Below are 16,807 nucleotides of genomic sequence, written 5' to 3' on the forward strand. Positions count from 1 at the left end.
TATCCAAAACCAATCAATTCCTAAGTTACAAAGCATATTAATTAATTGTCTTCCTGTATCTATACAAAAGGACATTGCATTAAAGCAAACTATTCAAAAGACATAAGGAGAGGAGAAAGGCAATATTAACTTACAGTACAGCTTCAGTGTCTAAGAAGGATGAGACCTTACAAATTGGTTGGGCAAGAGAGCATAGAAGTGGTTACAGACAGACAAAGTAATGGGAGTGACTCAGGAGCACTGTGATAGATGCAACCTGATAAACCTAAGATCCGTGTACTCCAACACTTCGTCAGCTGGTTCTATCTGGAGTAGGCAGGGAGGAGTGCACGTGCTTCATCTAGGGTGTCCCGGTGAAATGGACTCAACGTGGGGCCTGGAGATGTCTCTGGCTCTGTGGTGACTTACAGGACTCACTGCTGTATCTCTGGCTTTTGATCTCTTTCAAGATTTATTTATGGGTCCTTGAAACAAGGTCAGTAATAGAGTTCACAGGGCGGTGCTGGCGTTGCTTTGTGGGAGTGACTGCCAGTGCTTCCATGTGTATTGGGAAGTGGGTGGGGGTAGCCCAAGACAACTCTGTAAAAGCCTGGAGGTTTCAGTCACAAAATCCGCATACCCGAATTTTCAGCACACTGTACTTTAGTGAGGTACGTCCTGAGACAGTAGAGTGAGGCCGTGGATGTGGCAGCGATTTTGGACTGTAGAAGTAAGCAGATGCTGGGGATCTGCCTGGGTAGGCACAGGTCGACCTGCCCCGCTCTGATTTACCCCAGTCTGTTCAGCCATGTGCAGGTCTGAGGTTAACTGTAGCTTTTGATCTCTTTCCAGTTTTATTTATGGGACTCTAAAATAAGCCAGTAAATGACCTTCTGTAGCTGAGCCAGAGGTCTTTTGTGGGTGTGGCTCCCACATACGTAACTTTTGGCTGTTTAATTTCTTGGTAAACTTGGTCCCAAGTTGTGGTCCGGCCAAAGGCACAGCTGCAATTTTGGGTTGTCAGGAAGCCTGAAGGGATCATCAGACTGCTGATGCACTCACCCCACAGGTACAGAATGACCTGATGGTGGCACCATACAGTGCTATGCAGTGCTTTCTGTTCGTAGAAGTGTATGTAGGGTGCAATGATGGACACTCTCAATAGCCTTCCACTCTGGGGATATATTATAGGTTTTTATTCAGGCCTAAATGCGTCTTGGGTTACTCTCAGCACTGGACCTTTTAAATAGATCACACGCACTTTCTAGGAGGAGGGAGAAAAATGAGGAAAAGCTGTTCTATATCTTACGTGAATATCAAGGCGAAAGCTATACAAATAATAAAAATAATACAGGAAAGTATCGATTAATAATCACCCTGCCAGGCATTGGAGTCCTGGGGTCCTGGTGGGTGAGTGTGGGGGACAGGGAGGACAGATCACATGGAGGTGGTTGGGAGTGTGAGGGTGTCACTGAGAGTGTAGCTGCTCTGGGAGCGACGGTGAAGGGTCGTAGGAAAGGCGCTGGAACTGGGCATGAGTGGGAGTAGGGGGGCTTTATGGGGGCTGAGCATCTCTGTGTTGTGACAGAACATTGGCCCGTGTGGACTTCTAGCACATGGTGACCCTTTTTGCCCCTGGTGGGGCTGAGGCCTTTTCCCAGGTGGCTCCCGAGTGCCCTCTGGTGGTCGGCACAGCCCCTGCAGCCGCTCCCATGTCCCAGTAGGAGTGGGTGTCTGGGTTCCCCTGACTGACCCACAGTCCCCTGCAGAGTTACAACCCTGGGGTCCCCTGCTCTCAGGCTGCTCTCCTGCAGGCAGATCACAGGGTTCCTGGGTCTCTGGAGATGGTGAATCAGCCCCTCAAGAGAGTCAGGGGTTGATTTCCTGCCACAGTCCTGCCCTTTTCCAGGTCATCCAGGTTATCCAGGAGCTCCTGACAGGAGTCTGCACAGAGGAATCTCTCTCTTAATCCCCTCCCCCTCCCTCTCTCCCTCTTTCTTTCCCTGCCTCTCTCTCCGTTTATCCCTCTCTCTTCCTCCCTCTCTCTTTTCCTCCCTCCCTCCCTCCCTCTCCCTCCACCTCTCCTTCCCACCCGCCCAGGTTAAGCCTTCAGTGATTAAATTTTGTTAATTGGGATTGGACACCTTCCATATTACATCCCATTCAATCTCCGATCTGGTGTAATACTCCTGTTTTATCAGAGTTGTAGTGTTTGATATGTTCCTCCAGGAAATCCAGAATTTTTAAAGGGGTAATATATCTGAAGTTAAATTTTTAACTGAGTGGCAGCTTTGAGGGCTGTGCGTGACTGCCTGGGCTTCCTGAGGTACACAAAGATGGTGGGACTGTAAGGGAAATATAAATCAGAAGGATTATGAGAGACATCAGTGAGAAAGACATGTATTAAAAAAAGGTTTAAAGCAACAAGAGTTGGGATGTGGTCAAAATAAAACCTGTTTCATCATTAATTTGGTATGCTGTCTGACATTATGTCTATGAAAAACACTAGAAGACTTCCCTAAATATTGAAAATAGAGTTTCCATATAACCCAGTAATTCCATTTAGACACTGTCACCCAAAGGTGAAAACAATAAATTAAGAAGTTAAAAGGAAACATACACTGCCACATCTGATATAATGACCAGAAAATGGAAATAATACTCACGCTTAATGAGAGTTTCATGGACAAGTTGGGCTGTATATACACAATTTGTACAAGCAGCTAGAAGAAAGGACAATATCACTGTTCACTGCAACATGGTTGGAACTGAAAATATCAGATTAAATAAAGTAAATCCCAGGGAGAAGAATAAATTCAGAGGATCTCATTCATCTGTAGTACACAGAAAACAAAGCATCAGAATGGACATGATCCAATGATCATGGCCCCTTCATCCTAACCACACTTTGGAGTTCCTGAGAGGAGTCAGGTGGGGGCTTAGATCACTGTGAAGCAGAGGCCGAGCACGGGCGGCACAGCAGAGTATGGGGGTCTGTGGGGAATTGGTTCTGGAGAAGCACAAATAGTTTGGGATCCAAGCATCAACACTCAAACTATTGTCATCATATTTCCTCACTGATAAAGCAAAATAGAACAGTGCTAAGGACCTTAATATCTGTCGGGAAAAAGTATCTTTGTAGAAAGGAAAATAAGATATACCTCACAAAAAGAAACACAACAGAACCTTTCTACTAGATTCTTGGAAAGAGCAATAAATTCAGAGTGGTAGAGGAAGTATTATCTTTACTATTTAATTTTTTAAATGGAATCGCTGTGAGATAGACCCTTACAAAGCTGTTTATGATTAGGTGTCAGTCACACAGTGTTCCAAGACCCATCCTTCCATCAGTGTACATTTTCCAGCACCAGTGTCCCCAGATTCCCTCCCATCATCCCCAACCTCCCAATGCCAGCCTTCCTCTATAGCAGGTGCTTTTCTTCTATCTGTCTGTGTGTCTATCTATCTATCTATCTATCTATCTATCTATCTATCTATCTATCTCTGTCACTCAGTCTCTTCCTCTCTTCCTTTGGGGCCTTTTGGTTTGCAATATAGATGCTGGAAGGTTATCACAAATATCCCTTTACCTACTTTTAACACTCACTACTTGTCCAACATGATCATTTCCACCTATTATTGTCATACTGTTCCTTCTCTGTCTTACCTATCCTCCACCCCACATACACCTGGGATTGATTCCAAACTTTGACCAGTCCTCCTAGTCCCTGTTTTCCCTGACTGGGGATATTAGTTTTCTATTATACCTTTACAAAATCGATGAACAACGGGAGGACAGTTTGTTTAATATAAGATATATGGCATATTCCGTATCATATATACTATATTTATAGCATATATAATGCAATGCACAATATATGGTATATTGTATACTATCTATTGTATAATACACTGTATATCATATCATATCATATCATATATATTATATTGTATATTGCATATTTGATGCATGGTATATATGTATTTTCTAGTCTATATAATGTTTTTGTAGTATATATTATATGCTATATATTATATAGTATATAAAGTAAATATTACAGCGGTAGGGCATTTGCCTTGCACGTAGCTAGCCCGGGTGAGCCAGGTTCGATTCCTCCACCCCTCTCGGAGAGTCTGGCAAGCTACTGAGAGTATCTCGCCCACACGGCAAAGCCTGGCAAGCTACCCATGACGTATTCAATATGCCAAATGCAATAACAACAAGTCTCAAAATGGAGACATTACTGGGCCCATTCGACCAAATTGATGAACAATGGGAGGACAGTGTGACAGTGTGATTATATGCCACAAATTAATGTGATCATTCTATACTGTCCCTCTCCTTCTGACTCATTTCATTCAGCATGATACTCTGAAAGTCCATCCATTTTTAGGGAAACTTCCTGAATTCATTTGCCCTAACAACTGAGTAGTTGTCCATTGTGTAGATGCACCATAGTTTATCCATTTGTCTGTTCTCAGGCATTCAGGTTCCTGGGGGTGCTCACCTGTGACGGGAAACAGGGCGTGGGCTTCCTTTGAGGGCCCTGGTTCCCTCAGACCAGGACAAGAGACCATCACTGAGAGCCATTCTCAGTGGGAGACAATCATATAGGCTCGTGCCAGGTGCGGGTTTGTGTCGGAGGTTCGCGGGGAGGGGTCTCTGGGAGTAGGTCGAGGGTTATACTTTTTATAACATGTTCTCAGAGAACACATTTTTCTATTTAACTCAGTATATCCTCTATGATAGCTAGTGACTTCTGTCCCCATGTCCTGCTGAGTGCCACGTGTGTTATACTGAGAAGTGAAAATGAAGGTCAGCACCGATTTTCATGTAGTAATGTAGCACTGTTTTCCCGTTGTTCATCAATTTGCTGAAGTGGGCACCAGTAATGTCTCCACTGTAAGACTTGTTACTGTTTTTGACATATCGAGTACGCCACGGGTAGCTTGCCAAGCTTTGCTGTGCAGGCAGGATACTCTTCATAGCTTGCTGGGCTCTCCGAGAGGGACGGAGGAATGGAACCCAGGTCGGCTGCATGCACGGCAAACTCCCTACCTGCTGTGCTATTGCTCCAGCCCGATGTTCATGTATTTACGTTTAATAAATAACACGGTTTATTTTCCAAAAACAATATAGAATAATCAAGAATTTTCCTGGGGCTGGAGCTATGGTCCCACACCTGCAATGGTCCCAGCACACACCGACATATGTTAGCTCCTGTGGTGACTGTGAAACAAAAGGAGCTCAGCCATACATGAAACAGGAGTCAATGACTGTTTTAGAGTAAACAGTCCAACCGCCTACAAAGTCCCTAGCACATACTTACAAGTGATTGTTCCACTGACTCTGGGAAGCACCAGTGTAAAATCCAACAAGAATACATGAGTACTACAGGTGTTCTAGAGAGAAGCTATCTTCTTCTGGGCTGTTGCTGAAGGACAGAAAAAGATCCTGAGCCTTTCCCTCAGATGAAGCCTGGCCCTGTGAGCCCCATTCTGTGTCTCAGATCCTGACTCTCTGAGGAGGAAGTCAGGAGGATCAGCATCCCTGTCATCTCCTCACCTGGCACAACTGCCTCCCCCTCAGGTTTCTGACACACTCAGGATGTGGTTGTCACACTTTGTCTCTCGCACAGTAATACACGGCAGTGTCCTCACTGCTCAGCTTTCTCAGTTCCATGTATGCTTGGTCATGGACTCGTCTAGAATGAAGGTGACTCTGCCCTCAAACTTTGTGTGTACCTTGTGTCACCACTATCAGGGTCTATCCTTCCCATCCACACAAGCCCTTGTCCTGGGGCCTGCCACACACAGTGCATCCAGTTGTCAGTGAAGGTATACATGGACACCTTGCAGGAGATCTTCACTGATGTCCTAGCTTTTCTCTCCTCAGTCCCTGACTGCACCAGCTGAACCTGTTAGTGTACACCTGTGGACAGCAGTCAGGACTGGGTGGACTCCCCAATTCCCTGGATCCCTACATAATCCAGGTACTGGGACCACTACTGCTGCCATCGTGAGCATGAAGAGTTTCCATGTCCAGTCCATTGTGAGGGCTGGGCTCTTAGATCTACTTGAGGGAAAGGTTTGTTAGTTGTGAGATGTCCTCTGGTACAAATATGCCTGTATTTTATCCAATTGACTTCAAATTATTTGCATATTTATTGCCAAAAAATTTATATCTGTCTCTTGGGTCAAGTCAAGAAGTAGGAACTGGTCCCTCAGGGCTTCAGGCTGAAGGGTCTTGTTATTTGAGGTTAGGAGACCAGACCCTATCCTTGAACACTGTGCAGGCAGACTGTCTTCCACTGAGAAATAAGGCTCACAGAAAGTGCTGCTCACAGACTTTCAAACTTGTATCTGATTTCTTGCTTTCATATTTCTATAAACACTAGAAACCATATTATTTAATTTGTCATGAATTAATTGCAGACTCTACAATGGAAGAAAATCTTTGAAAACAAGTCGGCAGACCACACACAAAGACCTTTTCTGAATGCCTAATTCAGTTGTGTTTCTTTGAAAACAGGAAATCCGGGAACATGAGATAAATCCCTTCTAGCCTGGCTGCCGGAGGCTTAACTGGCAGAAGCTTAGTAAATCCAGACGAGAACTTTGTATCCAATGGTGAGATACGACATGTTCCACGCATTTTTTTCTATATGCACGCGAGGAAGGATGGGATGATGCATTCGCAGGCTCTCCGGCGGCTCTCTCTCACAGCCTGCATTTGGTGTTCTCGAACCGCTGTGTATTGATGGGATCGGGACGGCTGTTGGCATTGGGCAGGCGAAGGAAAAACGAGGACCAAGCTTGTTGCTGATTAGTTACCCTTTATTTAATCTCTTGTCTCTCCCATCTCACACACTCTACTTTCCTATCTCCTCATTCCTAGATCCCAGATCCCCTGACTCTGCTTCTCACTCCAACGACTCCCTGACTCTTTTTTTCTTCCTCCCAGACTCTCTTACAGTCTTAGTATATATAGCGATCACGTAGGGTGTGATACAAAGGTGGAGTTAAACATTAAAATATCAACAAAAAGAGGTTAATCCAGGAGATTAATTTAAGGATAAAATCTCATGATTACTAGATCTGCTTAAGGGTGGGATCCCATCCAGGATGAGTGCTTTCTTCTTTCCTCAGCTATTAATCCACCTAATTAGTTGTAGTAAATCCACTTCTAATATTTCTAGCAATGTCATTCTGTATGAGCCCAGTATGAGATATATAAAACTTAAAGTTTAGTTCTTCCTATGGATGTCTCACTATATATTCCAGACCACAGTCCTCAGGCCAGGTTAGTCTTCCTACCCACAGCAGGGTCCTAATGGACCATGACAGCATTTTTCCATGACCATGTTCTCAACTTATAGTAGAGTATTGTGGCACTTTGGCCTGACCCTTTTCTATGCCAGGGTAGCTCACAGCTTGCCCTGGGTCCATTCAGTCCCTCGTTGGGACCCTGCTTTTAGGATGCTAGGAACTAAGGGTGACTGAGTCAAGAAATCCAGGAGTAAATATTATTGGAGTCAAGATAGCACAGCGGGTAGGGCGTTCGCCTTACAAGCGGCCAACCTGGCCGACCCGAGTTCAATTCCTCCGCCCCTCTCAGAGAGCCCGGCAAGCTACCGAGAGTATTAGATATGCCAAACACAGTAACAACAAAGTCTCCAATGGAGACGTTACTGGGCCTGCTCGAGCAAATCGACGATCTTTTAAGAAAGCCCAGGAGTAAATATTGGAGTAATTATTGGAGTCAAGAAATTATTGGAGTCAAGTAATTATTGGAGTCAAGAAATCCCGGGAGTAAATATTATTGGAGTCAATTAACTCCCAAGTTACAAAAGCATATTAATAACTGTCTTCCTGTGTCCATACATAAAGGACATTGCTTTAAAGTAAATTATGTAAAAGACATAACTAACAATACAAGTTCAGTGTTCTTAGAAGGCTCTGATCTTACAAGCTAACAGAACCTGATTAGGGAAAATGTGATAAGCTGGCTGGGGAGGAGGACACAGAGAAGAGTTTACAGATAAACAAAGAATGGGGGTAACTTGGGAGCACTGTGATGGGTGTAAGCTGACAAACCTAAGTTCCCTGCAGCAAGGCTCAAAAAACAAACCCAATGTTATCCCACAGGGAAAATTTTTTTGATTGTTCTATTATCTTATTTAGTGGTGAAATCAATATAAAATAAATTATTTTGAACCTACAATGGGGGCAGGCTGAAACATGTTTAGAAAATGGAGAATATGATGAAGGGAAGGTGACAGTGATGGGGGGGGTGGTCTAGAACATTGAATGCCTGTAACAAATCACCAGAAATGACCTTGTAAACCATGGGCTTAAATAAAGTGTGTGTGGGGTGGACTCTTAACCCTCTTTTCCAGGGCTTCATCCTGGACTGGTGGGCCTGAGTGCCCCTTGCTACCCAGACCTACCCTGAAGGTAGGCTCCTGTCTGGAATCCCAGCACTGTCACCCTCACTACTCCTGTTCCTATAAAATGCTGTCAGCCAATGAGAATTGTGTAGCACAGTAGCCTGACTTTAGGTGCTCCTTCATATACTGCCTTTCTTTAAATCAGAGTGTGTGTAACATTGGTGCCACGGTGTAGGCATCACGGTGTTGGTATGTGCCTAGCCTACCACTCCGACATCCCCAGACATTTCACCACTTCCCCTATGCCACCTGAAATCTCTCTCTGAATTTAACCCCTACCATTTACTACTTGATAATATCTGTTTTTAATGCTAGTTCAAAGATGTGTTATCGTATAATACTTTCTAGCCCTATTTTTAAGGTAAAGGTAAGGTAAAGGCCCTCCCGTTGATCGTCGATTTGCTCGAGCGGGCCCAGTAACGTCTCCATTGGAGACTTTGTTGTTACTGTGTCTGGCATATCAAATACTCTCGGTAGCTTGCCGGGCTCTCCGAGAGGGGCGGAGGAATCGAACTCGGGTCGGCCATGTTGGCCGCGTGTAAGGCGAACGCCCTACCCGCTGTGCTATCGCTCCAGCCCTATTTTTAATCGTTATATATCACAGACGTGCGAGTTCATAATTTTCAGCATTCTCACTGATTTAGGTGCCCAAATTGATACTCTCCAGATGCTTCTGTGTTGCAATGAACTCCAAGATATGATCTTTTCTTATAGCTCTGTAATTGTGCTTTTATTGTTCTTGGGGCTTCTTTCCATCTTTTCTCTATAGTATTTGATCTTGTATCACTTGATCACTTGACTTCCCGTTAATTATCGATTTACTTGGGCGGGCGCCAGTAATGTCTCCATTTGTTCCTGTCTCGTGCTAATGGCATCTGCTCTTTCTAGGAATACAAAGAGCCTCAAACCAATCATTCAGAGTCTTGATGAAGAAATCTGACCATCTCGTATGTGGGCAGCCACGTGGTCTTTGACGTCCCGTGGAATCCAGTCAGTAACAGCTCTAGCCCAGCAGTTGTCTCCAAATCTCATTCTTGTTCAGCCCATCTGATTTTTGACTTATTGGCAAACGAGACAGAATCCCTGATTCTTGAACGTCGTCATCGACAGAACTCCGGATTATTTTTCTCATTTGAGTGAAGCATGATACTCCACGTATAGCTCTTTCAATTCCTCTTTGCGAGACCCGAATAATGTTCTCATCCTGTTTGCATAGGGCCCAGGTCTCTGAGGCGTATGTTAATGCAAGAAGAACAGTGGAATCGAAGAGATGTGCCCAGAGCCGGAGATTCTTCATCCTCTTAGCTAATTCTTTGAAGGCGTTCCAAGCTGCTCTCTTCTTCCTGTGCAACTCAGGTGCCAGGTCATTCGTTATGTTGACTTCTCAACCTAGGTACACATAACTGTTGCATTCGGAGATGGTCGTTCCATTGAAAGCGAATGGAATGTCAGGAACAAGACTGTTTCTCATAAACATTGTTTTCGTAAGATTTAGTTGTAGTCTGACCTTTCCACACTTATGGTAGAAGTCAGCCAGCATTTGTGCTGCTTGGCTAATGTTTGGTGTTATTACAACAATGTCATCAGCAAACGGGAGGTTGTGTAGTTGCCAGCCATCTACCTTCACTCCCATTCCTTCCCATTTCAGTCGTTGCATGATGTTTTTGAGGGTTGCACTTAAGAGTTTTGGTGAAATGGTATCACCCTGCCGAACCCCTCTCTTGACTTGGATGACCACTTCTTTGTAGAACCGTGAGACCCTGGCAGTGAATCTGTAATACAGCTCACAGAGGATTCTGATGTACTGAGTTTGAATGCCCTGATTGGCTAGGGCTTCGATGGCCACTTCAGTCTCAATAGAATCAAAGCCTTCTTTAAATGATCCTGTATATATGCTTCAACTTTCCAGCCACCCATCTGTTACTAAATATTTGTGCTTTTTCATACTGTAGATATTGTAGTATGCTACTAAAATAGATATAAATATATACTTTTCATTTTTTGTCATGCTGTGGTTTACAATGTTTAGGTGCCCAAATTGATGCTCTCCAGGTGCCTCTGTGTTGCAATGAACTCCAAGATATGATCTTTTCTTATAACTCTGTAGGAAAACACACTCATGGGCATTTCCATGAGTGCAGTATTCACAACACACCCACCTCGAGTATCAGCTTCTCTCCTTCAATGATTTAAGGATCCTTAGAGAATATTCTCTGTTCCCCACACCATGATAACTCAGTTCTGTAGATTACATATATTTTTGAATTAAGCTTTTATGATATGGTTTGATTAATTGAATCACATTGAAGTACACCCAAAAAGTTGTTCATGATTGGGTTTCAATCCTATAATATTCCAACAGCTGTCCCTTCACCATTTACCACCACATTTCTCACCAACAATGTCACCAGATTCTCTCCCACACCCCCCATAGCCCTCCTACCTGTCACTAACAGCCTCTATGCCAGGAACTTTCCCACTTTCCATCTTTTTCTCTATCTCTATCTCTCTTGGTCTCCCTTTCATTCTCTTCCCCATCCCTTTATGGGAATCATGGATTGCAATACAGATACCGAAAAGTTACCATGTATAACACTTTACCTACTTTCAACACTCAGGTCTTGTCCAGAGTGATTATATCTAACGATCCCTTCTCTGTCTTAAATGTCCAAAGCCCCACATACAATTGTTTCGAGGTTCCAAAATATAGACCAGTTCATTTGGCCCACATTTTTCCTGGCCTTGGATATTAGTGCATTAAAAGCACTGTATACATGTACTCTGGCATCAGAAGTATCCATCAAGGACCAGATGGTACCAGCACAGAAACTCAAGTGCTATGTCATTGAATTGATGGAGACGAGAAGGCACTGATCACATCACACCGTTTTCGACACTGGAGAAGAACTGTTCCTCAGAACATGTGACAGTAGAGGCATCAGTGGTGTCGGTGTCCTTGTGAACACGAACTTGACCATGAGCACAGACTCGTTTGAATGCCTAACAATCTGAATCAGGTGCTTATGTTTTAATAGATCTGGCTCATTGACAGCAGAATTTATCTTCATCGCCTACGCACCAACATACAACTATGACGAAGAAGAAATTGAGAAGTTCTACATGGAGCTGGAGAAGTTTTATAAAGAAGACCTCACATTCTAAATTCATTGCTGGTGATTTTAACGCCAAGGTTGGATCAAGAAGGTCACCCGAAGAACTTCACATTGGGACCCATGGCCTAGAATGGAATGAACATGGTGATAGAATGTTTGAGTTCATCGTGTTGACCAAGATCATTCATGGTAACTTGCACTTCCAGAAGACCGAATCTAAAATTTGGACATGGGAGTCTCCCGATGGAAAGTTCCATAAAGAAATTGACCACATCACATTCAGCTGATGGTTTTGCCTGACTGATGACACTGTTGTACCAAAATTCCAAACAGGATCAGACCACCGTCTCCTTCGTGTGAAATTCTACTTCACAGAGAGGTGAGAAAGGTCTGCAAAGTTTAAAAAGACAACTCCATAAAGACCACAAATTGAGAATTAATTTGCACTATTGCAACAATATGGGAAGATACCATCGTTGACAACATCAACGAGGAATATGATCAACTGTTTCAGCACCTCCATTATTATGTGAGAGAGAGAAAGCCACAAAACGATGCCTGTCTTCAGAAACCCTCGAGCTCATTCACCAATGTGGTTTGGCATGAGCCTCAGGCAATCACAAGCTAATGTCCGAGATCACAAAGCTGTGTAGAGAAGCGATAAAGGAAGACCTCAAAGAGGGAAGAGCAGCAGTGTTGGCCAATGCGGCAGATGCGAAGAAAAGTATTCCCAACGTGTGCCTATTATTCGCCAACTATAAGACCAGGATGACTGCCCTCCAACGTCCTGATGGATCTATCACATTTTCCAGAGGGCAATGGAGAAGATTATCCACGACTTCTACTCAGATTTCTTTGATAGCTATGTTCACCAGCCCACATACCAAATTCTGCTGGATGGATATGTAGTTCCCAACATTCTCCCTTCCAAAATCCAACACACCATTTCATCAATAAAGAAGCATACAGCTCCTAGTCCAGACAAGGTCAGACCCGAACACCTGAATAATCAGCTCTCAGTGCTCATCTATACACTGACTCAGCTCTTCAAACAAAAACTACCTGTCTGAATGCAAGGTAACGTCCCAATGGAAAACCAGCAGGACCATCCTGTTGTACAAGAAGGGAGACATCACGACATCGGCAACTATCACCCGATCTGCCTGTTGTCCATCGCCTACAAGTTGTTCACTCAAGTCATCCTGAATAGGATTGGCAGAACACTAGGCAAAGGACAACCATGTGAGCAAGCTGCGTTCTGGAAAGGATTCAGCATGATCGAACATATCCATACATTAACCAAGCTCATTGAGTTCTCTTGAGAGTTCGAGATGCTGCTCTGTCTAACGTTCATTGATTTAAAGAAGGCCTTTGATTCTGTTGAGACTGAAGTTATTATCGTGGCCTAGCAAAACAGGGCAGAGTCTGGCAAACTCCCCGTGGCGTACCAAATATGCCAAATACCAGTAACAATGATGGGTCTCATTCTCCTAAAGAGCCTTGAATATAATCTCAGGGCTAGGATGAAAGAGACGTTACTGGGACCTGCTCGAGGCAATCGACGAATAACAGGATGATGAAATGAAATGAAAAAATGAGCAAAACAGGGTATTCAAACTCAATATATCAGGATCCTCTGTGAGTTGTATTATGGATTCACCAGCAGGATGTCACCATTCCACAAGGAAGTGATGATCGATGTAAAGAGAGGGATTAGACAGGGTGACACCATTTCACCAAAACTCTTCAGTGCCATCCTGGAGAATGCTATGCGACAACTGGTATGGGAAGGAATGGGAGTAAGGCTAGATGGTCGGCAACTGCACCACCTCCACTTTGCTGATGACATTGTTCTAATAACACCAAACATTAACCAAGCGGCACGAATGCTAGCCAACTTCAACTGTGAGTGTGGAAAGGTCAGACTGCCGCTGAATCTCACAAACACAATGTTCATGAAAAATGGACTCATTCCTGACGTTCCATTCGCTCTCAATGGAACGAACATCTCCGAATGCAGCAGTTATGTGTACCTAGGTCAAGAACTCAACATGACGAATGACCTGGCACCTGAGTTGCACAGAAGGAAGAGAGTGGTGTGGAATGTCTTCAAGAGTATTGAAGAAGTTATTAAGAGCTCCAAGAACCTTTGGCTCCGGGCACATCTTTTCGACTCCACTGTTCTTCCTGCACTAACATACACCTCAAAGACCTGGGCCCTACTCAAACAGGTTAAGAACTCTATAAGGGTCTCCCAAAGACGAATTGAAAGAGCTATGCTTGGAATATCACCTTTCACTCAAGTGAGAGAAGGAATCCGGAGTTCCAACCTCCATTGATGATTGAGAATCAGGAATGCTCTCTCGTTTGCCAAGGCGTCGAAAATCAGATGGGCCAGACATGTAATGCGATTTGGAGAGGACCACTGGACTAGAGCTGCTACCACCTGGATTTCATGGGATGGCAAAATAATGCGTGGCTGCCCACCTATGAGATGTTCAGACTTCTTTGTCAAGACCCTGAATGAACTGTTTGAGGCTCTTCATGTTCTTGGAGCAATCATATGCCATTGGGCTACACTAGTTCTCGACATAGTCGAATAGAAACATTACTGGTGCCCGCTCAAGCAAATAGAAAAGCAACAGGATGACAAGTGTTACAAGTGATAAAAGTGGATACTAGTCATATACTAAAAAAGGTAAAGGTAAAGGCCCTCCCGTTGATCGTCGATTTGCTCGAGCGGGCCCAGTAACGTCTCCATTGGAGACCTTGTTGTTACTGTGTCTGGCATATCGAATACTCTCGGTAGCTTGCCGGGCCCTCCGAGTCATATACTATTTTATTATATACACAAAAATTGCAACTATTCTGTATCTGTCCCTCTCTTTGTGATTCATTTCACTCAGTCTGATACTCTCCATGTTCATCCATTCAAGCGAACTTCATGGCTTCATTTTTTCCTGGTGGCTGCTTAGTATTCCATTGTGTAGATGCACTATATTTCATCGTGTCATCTTTTCTCAGTCACTCAGGTTGTTTCCAGAGTTGGCTATTGTGAATACAACATTGTAATGCAGTAAACATAGGCATGTAACTATATTTCAATATTAGTGTTTTGGGTCCTTTGAGGTAGCTGCCAAGAGTGGAATTTCTGGTCATATGGAAGCTCAATTGTTAGAATATTGGTCGGCACTTGAAGAGTTTCAGTTGAATGGTATCACCCTGCCAAACCCCTCTCTTGATGTCAATGATCATTTCCTTGTAGAATGGTGAGATTCTCGTGGAGAATCCATAATACAGCTCACAGAGGATGCTGATGTACTGAGTTTGAATGCCCTGTTTGGCTAGGGCTTCGATGACCGCTTCAGTCTCAACAGAATCAAAGGCCTTCTTACAATCAATTAATGTTAGACAGAGCGGCATCTTGAACTCTCGCAAAACCTCAATGAGCTTGGTCACCATGCAGAGATGGTCGATGATGCTAAATCCTTTTTGGAACTTGGCTTGCTCGCATGGTTTTCCTTCATCTAGTGTTCTTCCAATCCTATTCAGGATGACTCGAGTGAACAACTTGTAGACAATGGACATCTGTAAGATCAGCAAGAGTTGCTGATGTCGTGGATATCTCCCTTTTTGTACAACACGAGGGTCCTGTTGGTTTTTCACAGGGACAGAACCTTGCATTCAGACAGGCAGTGTGTGATGATCTGAGGCAGTGTATTGACGAGTACTGGCGGCAGATTCTTTAGGTGTTCGGGTCTGACCTTGTGTGGACCGGATGCTGTACGCTTCTTTACTGACAAAATGGCATGTTGGATTTCAGAAGGGAGAATTTGGGAATGACATGTCCATCTTCTGGAATTTGGCATATGGGCAGGGGGACGTGGCTATCGAAGAGATCTGGGTAGAAGTCGTGGATAATCTTCTCCATTGCCCTTCTGGAAGATGTGATAGATCCATCAGGATTTCAGAGGGCAGTCATCTTGGTTTTATAGTTGGTAAAGGACAGGCTTGCATTTTGAATACTTTTCTCGGCTTCTGCTGCATTGGCCAACACTGCTGCTCTCTCTTTGAGGTCCTCCTTTATCACTTCTATTCACAGCTTTGCAAGCTGAGGTGTTATCTTGTGATTGCCTGAGGTTCACATCAAACCACACTGGTGAATGAGGTTGAGAGTTTCTGAGACAGGCATCTTTTTGTGGCTTTCCCACTCTCAGCATTCCTTGCACAGTCATGGAGTTGCTGAACCAGTCGATTGTATTCCTCGTCGATGTTGTCAATGATGGCATCTTCCCACGTTGCCACAATAGTGCCAAAGAGCTACCAGTTCGTGGTCATTCTGGAAGTTCTCTTCTTAAACTTTGAGTACTTTCTCCCCATTCCGTGAAGTATAATTTTGCATGAAGGAGACGGTGGTCCAATCCCGTTTTGAATTTTGGTACAACAACATCTGTCAGGCAAAACTGTCAATCGAATATGATATGGTCAATTTCATTGTCGAATTGTCCACAGGGAGACTCCTATGTCCAATGTTTAGATTCGACCTTCTGTAACCGTGACTTACCATCGATGGTCTTGGTCAGCATGATGAACTCAGACAGTCACTCACCATGTTTGTTCCATTCTAGGCCATAGGTCCGATGTAGAGTTCTACGGGGGACCTTTTTGCTCCTATCTTGGCGTTAAAATCACTGACAATGATCTTGTAGAATGTTTGGTCTTCTTTATAGAACTTCTCCAGCTCCATGTCGAACTTCTCAATTTCTTCTTCTTCATAGTTGGATGTTTGGGCATAGGCGACAAAGATAGAAACTGCTGGCAGTCACACATCACATCTATTCAAGCGTAATCATTGGATTCAGGTTGTTAAGCATTTGAATGAATCAATTCTCATGGCCAAGTTCGTGTTGACAAGGACACTGACATCTCAATAGTTGCATGTTCCAAGGAATAGTTCTTCTCCAATGTCAGAAGTGGCGTGATGTGTTCGATGCCTTCTCAGCTCAATCACACCAACAATGTTGTACTTTATTTTCTGTGCTTGCACCTCAGGTCCTCATTGGATGCTTCCGACGCCAGTGTATGTGCATTGAACGTACAGATAGTCACTTCAGTCCTTCATTTTGGCAGTCTAGTTCGTCCCTGGGATTTTTCAGCCTCTCCTTTCTCCTCAGTATTGGGGTCTCTTTCAAGGTCATGGGAATGACGCCCATTGTTTTTACGCTTTGTGGTCGAGCGATACTTCATAAGACACTTCCTACCTAT

The sequence above is a fragment of the Sorex fumeus genome, unplaced genomic scaffold, assembly GCF_029834395.1.
Source record: "Sorex fumeus unplaced genomic scaffold, SorFum_2.1 ptg000022l, whole genome shotgun sequence".
NCBI classification, from domain to species: domain Eukaryota; kingdom Metazoa; phylum Chordata; class Mammalia; order Eulipotyphla; family Soricidae; genus Sorex; species Sorex fumeus.